The sequence below is a fragment of the Lolium perenne genome, chromosome 3, assembly GCF_019359855.2.
Source record: "Lolium perenne isolate Kyuss_39 chromosome 3, Kyuss_2.0, whole genome shotgun sequence".
NCBI classification, from domain to species: domain Eukaryota; kingdom Viridiplantae; phylum Streptophyta; class Magnoliopsida; order Poales; family Poaceae; genus Lolium; species Lolium perenne.
Window position 1 is genome coordinate 47,264,225 of NC_067246.2, and position 9,875 is coordinate 47,274,099.

Genomic DNA, 9,875 nt, shown 5'->3' on the forward strand with positions numbered 1-9,875 from the left:
TATGTATATGCATGTTTATAAGCACCCTTTAAATTTCAGGAAGAATATTATATATTTCCAGCTAAAGGATGAATATTTATCTGCATGTTTATAAGTTAGGACAAGGAACCGTGGCAACGCACGGGCATTCAACTAGTTGTTTTTAGTGTTGTCTGCCTCACGCGGCCCGACTTTCTTTCTCTCTATTCTCCTTGTCCTGTCAAACTGATTACAATGCCTTAAATAGGCACACACGCATGGCCGTGAGCCACACTCACCCACTCGATTTGATGTGTTACTAAGCCGCATTCTCGTAAGATATTTGCAATGCACCGGCCAGGCTACAATAAGGTTTGTCTACCATCAGAGAAGTTTGTGTACCATGAGCTTAAGGTTCTAAGAGCATGTCTAACAGGCCCTTTGCCCACCCCGTAAAATTCCAGCGGGATAGGAGGTGAGCGCACTTTGGGCCATCTAGCAGGCCCCGTATTCGGGCCGGTCTGTTTCGGCAGAATACAGGGCCATCGAAACCACACCGCCGCCCCCTACAAATACAGGGCGAAGGTGCGAGTGGGGGTCGAACCCCTCACTCGCAACCCTAACTCCGCCGTGCTCCGCCGCCTCCCCGCTAAGCTCCGGCGAGAAATTCCGCGCCGCTCGCCTCCGCATTACCACCGCCGCTCGCCATGTCCGCACGCCGCAGCAGTTCCGCGTCGCCCGCGAGCACGCCGACTCCCGGCAGCGGACAGCTTGCACTGACGCCGCCACGCCTCCTCGAGCGGATCGAACCGATACCGCTCGCCGGACACGCTCGAGGAGGCGTGGCGGAGTCAGTGCAAGCTGTCCGCTGCCAGGAGTCGGCGTGCGGCGTGCAGGTACGCCGACACCCTGTACGTGCCTCCGAAGCTCCGCGAGTTCGCGGCGGGCGGGCGCTAGTATAGGGCCGATCCGTCGCTTAAGCCGATGAGCGGCCCCGACTTCGAGAAATGGCGCACCGATTGGGAGATGAACCGCCGGTCGAAGGCGGCATGGGAGGTGAGCACCAGCGGCGGAGACCGCCAGCCGGCGAGGAGGTGGAGGAGGCGGAGGAGGGGGAAGACCCCCTCTTCTTGCAGGCGCTAGCCGCGTCCCTCAAGGACGAAGCCGACAAGAAGAGTGCGGAGGAAGACAAGAAGGCGCAAGCCATCGCCGCCGTGAAGGAGATGGAGGCGCGGGAGGCGGAGGAGAACGCGACCATCGTCGTCCTCGACGACTAGTTAGTTTCGTAGAAGTCGCGATCCATTAGGATCGCGCAATTCTGTATGATCCGTATGTATGATCTAGCTATGAACTATCGAACAAATTTCGTGGGGTTTATAATTTTCAAATATACGGGGTGAAATACGGGGTCTGCTAGACGGAATTGTTCTTGCGTGAGCATTTTTTTTTGATACAGGGCCTCTAATAAAGCATGTTTATCGACACTCACAATTTTTTTTTTCTGTTTGAACAGATATATGGTGTTTGAACTGGTATAATTTTTTTTTGCTCAAAACCGCATACGATTATTATGTGGATTTCGTGGATATGCGGGATGTGCTAAAGATGCTCTAATAATCCTGTTTTCGCCCGTCCAGCCTGTCCCTCCTCGCCGCCGCCCTCCCCCGCACCTACGCCACCATCCCTTGCCCGCTCCCTCCTGCGCGACCTTTTCCTCCGCTCCCTCCTCGCCGAGCACCACGTGCCGAGCTAGCTCGTCCACGCGCTCGCCCAGTCCGGCCGCTCCCACGACGCCTTCCGGTATTCGAACACATGCGCGTGCGGGGCCTCGCCTCCGCTGCTCATGCCCGCACCTCGCTCGCCAGGGCCAGGATGACGGCCACCGCGCGCAAGGTGTTCGACCATATGGCACGCGCCGAGGTCGCCATGAACACGCACGTCTGCAACGCCATGCTGCACGTGCGCCTGAAGGCGGGGGACGCCGCGCGCGCGGAGTCGCTCATGACAGAGCATGGACGCGGCCGGCGTGCCGCTGGACCGCTTCTTGTTCAGCATCATGATCGCGCTCTACATCAGGAATGGGATGCAATACGAGGAGATGTGCGTGTGGGAGCGGATGAGGAACGAGGGCGATCGAGGCGGACATTGTCACCTGGACACTGTGATCCACGTGATGAATGAGGGAGGATGAAGGAGGCAGCTCAGCTCCACAGGGACTTGGTGGCGGCAGATATGGAGCCGGGCACTGTGACGTACACCATATCGGTTGACGGTGTGGGGAAGGTGGTCAGGCTGCTAGGGGAGATGGAGGCAAGGGGGATGTTGCCGAGTGTGGCAACCGTGCAATGCGATTCTTAGGAAGCTCTGTGAGGATGGCAAGATAAAGGAGGTCAATGGGGTTGCTTGACGAGATGGATAAAGAAGGTGCATGCTGACCATGTGACCTACAACACGCTGATCAACTCCTACTTCAAGAAGGGGGGACATGGCATTGGTGTTCAAGGACTGTATAATTCAATGTCTAACCGCCAAGCAATGCTTCCCTTGTTCCCTGCCGCCTCCGCGCCCACTTGACGCCTCCCTTCCCCGCACCCGTGCCACCATCCCTTGCCCGCTCCCTCCTGCGCGACTTTTTCCTCCGTCACCCGCGTTCCTCCCCTCTCTCCTCGCCGAGCACCACGTGTCGAGCTGGCTCGTCCACGCGCTCGCCCAGTCCGGCCGCTCCCACGACGCCTTCCAGGTATTCGAACATATGCGCGTGCGGGGCCTCGCCCCCACTGCTCATGCCCGCACCTCGCTCGCCAGGGCCAGGATGACGGCTACCGCGCGCAAGGTGTTCGACGATATGGCACGCACCGGGGTCGCCATGAACACACACGTCTGCAACGCCATGTTGTACATGCGCCTCATGTTGAGGGACTCCAGGCGCGCGGAGGCGCTCATGACGAGGATGGACACAACAGTCACTAAGCGTGTGATCCGTACGTTATAATAGAAAACAATCAGTACTTCACTGATAATTTGGGCACAACAGTCTAATGATGTCCGATTTGCATCTCTGCAGGATTTTCACCCAATTTCAGTGTATTTTCATGGCTCGTCGATGTTTTCTACAAGAAGAATAACACAGATGCAGTTCTACGTATTCTTGATGAACCTATGAAAAGAGTCTGTCCACCAGATGAATTAGTACATAGGTCTCTCATCCAAAGGCTTTGCAAGAAGTCTTGGTTGATCATGAACAAAAAATACTTAACCAAATGCAAGGCAAAGGAAGAAGTAGCCTTGTTCAGACGTACGATTGCGTTTTACAACATCCACAAGTGTGGTGCAAGCTGCAGGTCTCCTCATCGCTGTGTTGAGAGTGGTACTTGTTGGCGCCATTCCAAGGCCAGCCAGGATACCGAAATAATCATCTGCTAATGAAGGAACCATCCCGGAAAACTAACAAAGGATCTCACCGCTCCCAATTTTATTCTTGTGAAACCAGTAAAACAATACAGCTAAGGATTAGAATTTCACACCTAATAAAGAACTAGTATTACTGCTTAAACTTGGTCCATAATACAGAATGTTAGGAAACAGTTACAGCAGGCTGACAAAATTGCCGAACACAAAGTCAAATCTTAAGCTGGTTCTGACCCATGGCCACCATGCATGATGGCCTAGGGCTCACGCCTAGGGGGGCCAGGATTTCATCCTCCCTTGTATACCCTGCGTTACTAATGTTGGGCGAAAAAAATGGCAGCATCCCATGTGGGTATAATTTTTTTAAAAAAACTGTAGTTTATACTAGACTTTTATATTCATTACAAGATTTTTTTATCATGATATAATTTTAGAGAGTATAATTTACTTAGTTGCCATCATTAACAATGTAACCATGTCGTTAAATATTAGTATTGGTCTCTTTATTATACAAATATAATCTATATTATTGTAAAACTGCATTTGTGTTGTGATAAGTTCGAACATTATTTTGTAACACAAAATTTATGCTTGCATTATTTTGAAAACTTCATAGACTGTATCATTTCTTTATCATGATAGGGATGAATAAAGCGTATAGTCAAACAAATATCTAAATAACAATTTCTGGTATATGATTAAATAAGCATACTTATAGAAATTTCTTTTTTGAAGATGTACTTATAGAAATTTCTAGAGCATAAATTATTGCCAGTATTTTAGAGTTCGTAGCTTTCAAGTTTCGCCGTTGTTCATCGTACTGATCGTATTGCTGTTGTTTCATTCTGAAGAGATGGTGACGTTTCTGAACCAATTTGATTCGCGTCCCGTGGCGATCTCGTCGTGGAGACATCGATTCTTGCTATGAGCTTTTGCTACTAGTTAGGATTCAATTTTGGAAGCTGGTCGTGATCATCTTTGTTTGATCTGTTACTGCATTCTCGTTAGATATTGCAATGCACCGGCGAAGCGGCGAGGCTACCATATGGTTTGCCTAGGAGATCGCCGTCGGAGAAGTTTCGCACGCACAGTGCATTTCGTGGAACAGCCACCCCGCACGGAAGAAAATAGCTCGATGCCGCCGTCCGCCGGGGTCGACATCCTCCGCGTCCTCTGCGCCGCCGCCGTCAATCCTTCTTCCACCCGCACGCCCACCTCCTCGCTGGTGTGCAAGGAGGGATGTGTCCTCTCCCCGCACGCCCACCTCCTCGGCGGCGTGCGAGGAGGGATGTGTCCTCTCCCCGCACGCCCACCTCCTCGGCGGCGTGCGAGGAGGGATGTGTCCTCGCCCCGCACGCCCACTTTCTCGCCGGCGTGCGAGGAGGGATGTGTCCACCATCCCTTTGCCCGCTCCCTCCGCCCGCTCTCTTCCCCTCCCTCCTCGCCGAGCCCCACCTCCCGAGCTGGCTCCTCCACGCGCTCGCCCGGTCCGGCCTCACTCACAACGACGTCCAGGTCTTCGACCACATGCGCGCCAGGGCCTCTTCCCGACGCCCACGCCTGCACCGCGCTCGTTAGGGCCCGGATGACGGCCACCGCGCGCAAGGTGTTCGACGATATGGCGCGCGCCGGGTCTCCGTGAGCACGCATGTCTGCAACGACATGTTGCACGTGTGCCTCAAGGTGGGGGGACGCCACGCGCGCGAAGTTGTTCATGACGCGCATGGACGCGGCCGGCGAGCCGCTGGACCGCTTCTTGTTCAGCACCGTGATCGCGCTCTACGTCAGGAAGGGGATACAGTACTGAGGCGATGTGAGCGAATGAGCAGATGGGGGCATGAGCAGATGGGGAACGAGGGCGTCGAGGCGGACATCTGTCACCTGGAACACCGTGAGCGGCTTTGAGTTAAGTGCGCGATCCTTACGCTATAGTAGAAAACAGTTAGTGTGCAATAAACCAGTGACTAACCCTTTATACTACTTCACTGGTTATTTGGGCACAACAGTCTATTACCAATGATGTCCGATTTGTTTGTCTGCAGGTTTTCCACCCAATTATAGTGCATTTTTATCGCTCGTCGATGTTTTCTACAAGAAGATAATGCAGATGCAGTTCTACTCATTCCTGATGAACATGTGAAAAAGAGGCCTTCCACCAAGTACACAGGTCTCTGATCCCAAGGCTTTGCAACAGGGGCTTGGTTGACCTTGCACAAAAAGTACTTTACCAAAATGCAAGGAAAAGGTTTAGAAGCTGACCGTCCTGTGTATGCGACACTTGCATACTCACAGCTGACTGCAGCTGGAAAGCTGGCTGCTGCTTCAGATACACTGAACGAGATGGCTAAGAATACACTGAACAAGTTCTGGTTCATGCCATCGAAAAGGGCCTGACTGGGAGGATTGTGTACAAACTGATGCACCAAGCAAGGCTGAAACCATCGGAGCCTGAGGGTGAGAACGAGTGACATGCTCCGTTTCAAGGCCGAGCTTGTCGACGCCTGCAAAATGAGAGCTTGAGGGCTTATATACTTGTGCAAATTTCATGGACCATCACACAGACCCCCCCCCCCCCCCCCCCCAAACCTTCTGCCGTGCAGGGGTAGGAAGTACACTCTGGTAATTCTTGACATCTCTTTGTTCCTTGTTGGCTGAATATCAATCTTGTGTGTTTATTGTATATCTAAACTTTTTTTCAGCTGCCTCCTGAATTGGCATCATGTCTTGTTGGTATGGGACCAATAGCGCAGTTCAGGAGGCAAACACACCTTGTTATTCTTGCTCACCAGTAAGTCCAGCCTCCTCTTCTTTCCTCCTAAATTTCTAGGGTTCTAGGTTCTTGGTTCTGACAGGGTAAGTTTCAGTTCTTGGAGACATTCAATCATGGCCGGGTAGAGTTCTGCAGTCTGATGATTAGGAAGCTGTCATTTAATTCATCGATATACTCACGCGCAGAGTTTTTATAATCCTTGTAAAACATACAAGTAATGTGGCTGTACTTTGCAATTTTCTGAATGCTAGGGTGTGAGCCTGTGGTTGCGGCTTGGCTTAAACGCCCGGATGAGTTTGCAATTACATAAACAATTACTTCTTAGCTCTGCTAGAATCTGAAGAGCTAGTACTACACTTGATTTTGACTATCTGTTTGCTAAAGGGTCAGCTAGTGATCATTTTAAGCATCTGAAATAAGTTTGATCCATATAATTGTATGCTTAAAGGTTTGATAAGAACAAATTCTGCACATTCATTGCCGAAAATAATCCCTGTGACGGTTAAACAATCAGAGGTAATTAAAGCCTTACATTCTCTCTTGTTCATTTTTTCATTTCATTTCTTGCTCAGTGTCCGTGCACAACTCCTAAGATCAGCCACTATGTATGGGAAAAGCGGTTCCTAATCTTCTCTCTCCTTTGTTTGAACCGGTTCAGTACATAGTAGGGAATCAATTCCCTGTATATGACACAAGAAGCGGCTCAACATATTGGTTCGTTTCTTTCATGAAAAAGTGGGAACTAGTAGTAAAACTGTGAGGGGAAAGGAGATGCATGCATGCAGTGATTGAGCAGAGAGGTTCCTATAGTCGGTTCAATACATAACATGATAACCAAATCGGTTCCAAATTCTGACAACAATTTCTTTGAACCGACGCTACATAGTTCATGGCCTAAATGCTTCTATTGGAAGCTTATGATGGCACCTATTTGCACTTGATTATTACTGTGAGTACACCATCAATACATGAACATTTTGGCTGGTATATTGAACTTGAACCTGATTATTTCTTGTTTTGTTGATCGATCAAGTGGATACTTTGAGAGCAATACTGATGATAAATACTGTTTTATTGTTATTTATTGTACCCAGGATTTGTTAATTTGTCTGATTAAACTAAAGTATTCATGATTAAGACTGTTTTATTGGTATTTCTGGTCATGACTTCATGAAATTCCTTGCCGTTTCTTGTTATTCTTTATAGAAAATCCATGTAGTGTCTTGCACAATGAAAGTTCTTACTTCTCACGCTGATCATATACTCTAGACTTCTTCAGGTTGTCAAATATTTCCATTAGGTGAAGGATGTGATACTCTATACTAGTTCATGGAAACCAGTTGAGCCATTATACAAGTTCCTCAAGAAATCGCTTCCATTTGTGAATTTGTCACCGAATCAGGGTTCTTTGTCCTATGATTTTTTTAAGCTATTATCCATGGATCTAGCTAGAGAAACATCTGAATTCTTTTAGCATCACAACCTTACTGCTGAAATTTTTTAGCACGTAATGTGACTTTGAAGAAATCTTAAATGCACTGTTCAAGGAATTATTTCCACTAGGGGGTAACCGAACAAAGCCTTCTAGTGGCAAAAACACCTTATTTGAAAGCCAAATAGGAGTATGGCATGTTCAATTGTTTACGGATTCCCAGAGTTTGAACTGAACAAGGCAAAAGTAAATAATAGGCAACTAAGATTCAAAATCTTAGGCTACATTAGGCTTCTTTGGTACGAGCCTTTCCCTCTCACAAAGGGACGCTGTGTCATCAGCTTAGTTTTTTTTTCACCGGTTGCAGCAAAATGTGAGGCCCACCTCGATGCACTCTTCTTTGGCTGGCCACATCGCTCTGTGCACCACCATGTTTTTTTGCCGCGACATCCTTTGTGCCGTGTTTGGTGCATGCCCCCGCGTGGGGATGATGTCTACGCACGCTTCTATTCCTGTAGACAGTGTTGGGCCTCCAAGAGCAGAGGTTTGTAGAACAACAGCAAGTTTCCCTTAAGTGAATCACCCAAGGTTTATCGAACTCGGGGAGGTAGAGGTCAAAGATATCCCTCTCAAGCAACCCTGCAATTAAGATACAAGAAGTCTCTTGTGTCCCCAACACACCTAATACACTTGTCAGATGTATAGGTGCACTAGTTCGGCGAAGAGATAGTGAAATACAAGTAATATGGATGATTGTAAGTAGTAATTGCAATCTGAAATATAAATAGCAGCAAGCGAACATGTAACGGAACTTGTTGGAAACGGTGTTTCAATGCTTAGAAACAAGGCTTAGGGATCATACTTTCACTAGTGGACACTCTCAACAATGATCACATAAATAAATAACTTCTCTTCACTTGTGCTACTTCCTCACACTCTCTTGTTGACAAGGGATTAATTTGTCAATGCCTACAGGTTGTAGACTAGGGTTTTAGCTAGAAGTAGAGGGCAAGTAGATCTCGAAGGTTTCAGCCGAAAAGTACTCGACGATATGAAAACTAGGGTTTGTGAGACAATGAATCGATGCTTTCTTTGTCCCTCGGCTCCCCCTTATAAAGGAGGTGGAGCCGAGGGATTCGTGATACACAAGTTACAGAGTCCGGGAGGGTTTCCAACTCATCCCGCAATATTACAAGTGTTCTCTCCTAATACAACTCTAGCTTTCCTTAACTAGCAACTTGGGCTTCCGATTCTTCTTATCCTTCGGGTCGTGGGCCTTCAGTAAACCCCGGGTACCATCTCCGGCAGGCCCATTGGGGATGCCTATGTCAGTAGCCCCCGAGATTTTACTTGAATCGCAGAGTCAGGGAAAATCTCCACCTTTATATTTATTCGATAACTCTGAACTTTACCACATATCTTTGCATACGAATTTATATATTGTACAGGGATAATGGTAGTTGGGGCTAGTTCATCTGACGGATCAGGTACTAGTTAACTGCTCTAGTGGCAATCCGCAAAAACCTACTTCAAGATCACGTCCCTGGACATGATCTCGGGATACTGGTGTAAACTTCGACATGTGCCGCTTAAGGTCTTACCATTCTGTCGAGTCCCAGTCATATTTATCGGGTACCTAACGCGTCAGTTAGGATTTTTCTTCGTATCTGTTGATACGGAAAAAAATAGCAAACCGACGTCAGAGACGGCGCCACGCCGCACAGAACGGATCTGGGGTCTTACCTTCGCAAAGTTTTGCGGCATTCAGAAATTGTTCGCAACTTTGGCGTTCTGAGAATATATTGTCGAGTGCTTTTTCGGCTGTTGGAATAGCACATTTTATCGAGTCAACGGATGACTCATATTGCTTTCCCGATGGGAGTATATGTAGAGTTATTTATATAACTCGAAATATGCTCACTTTTCCTTCTTCCTTCTATTTTTTTTTTATAATTTCATCGGGCACGCGAACTGCATTCCCGATGGGAGTAGCCCCCGAGGCTACAACCAAGGACTTGTATTTGGGTGTAGGCTCCACGCCTTATGTTGCTATATTTTTCTTCTCTCTCGAAGTTTTCAAATCTCTCGGGTGCGCGAACAGCGCTCCCGATGGGAGTAGCCCCCGAGGCTATGAGCAAATACTTGTATTTGATCATAGGCTCTCGCCATTTCTATTTTGTCATTCTTCGAATTTTTCTTTTTTTCCAAAGTAGCCCCCGAGCATTTGATCAAAAACTTGTATTTGATCAAAGGCTCTCGAAATAACCCACAATCTTCTGCTGTCGCCATTCTTAAGAAGCTGCTTAG

The 9,875-nt window shown here is 48.3% G+C and overlaps 1 pseudogene; it reads left to right on the forward strand.

Annotated features, from left to right (window-relative positions):
• The first annotated feature begins 665 nt into the window (after nucleotides 1-665).
• LOC127339284 (uncharacterized) lies at nucleotides 666-2,532 on the forward strand (annotated as a pseudogene).
• The last annotated feature ends 7,343 nt before the right edge of the window (nucleotides 2,533-9,875 follow it).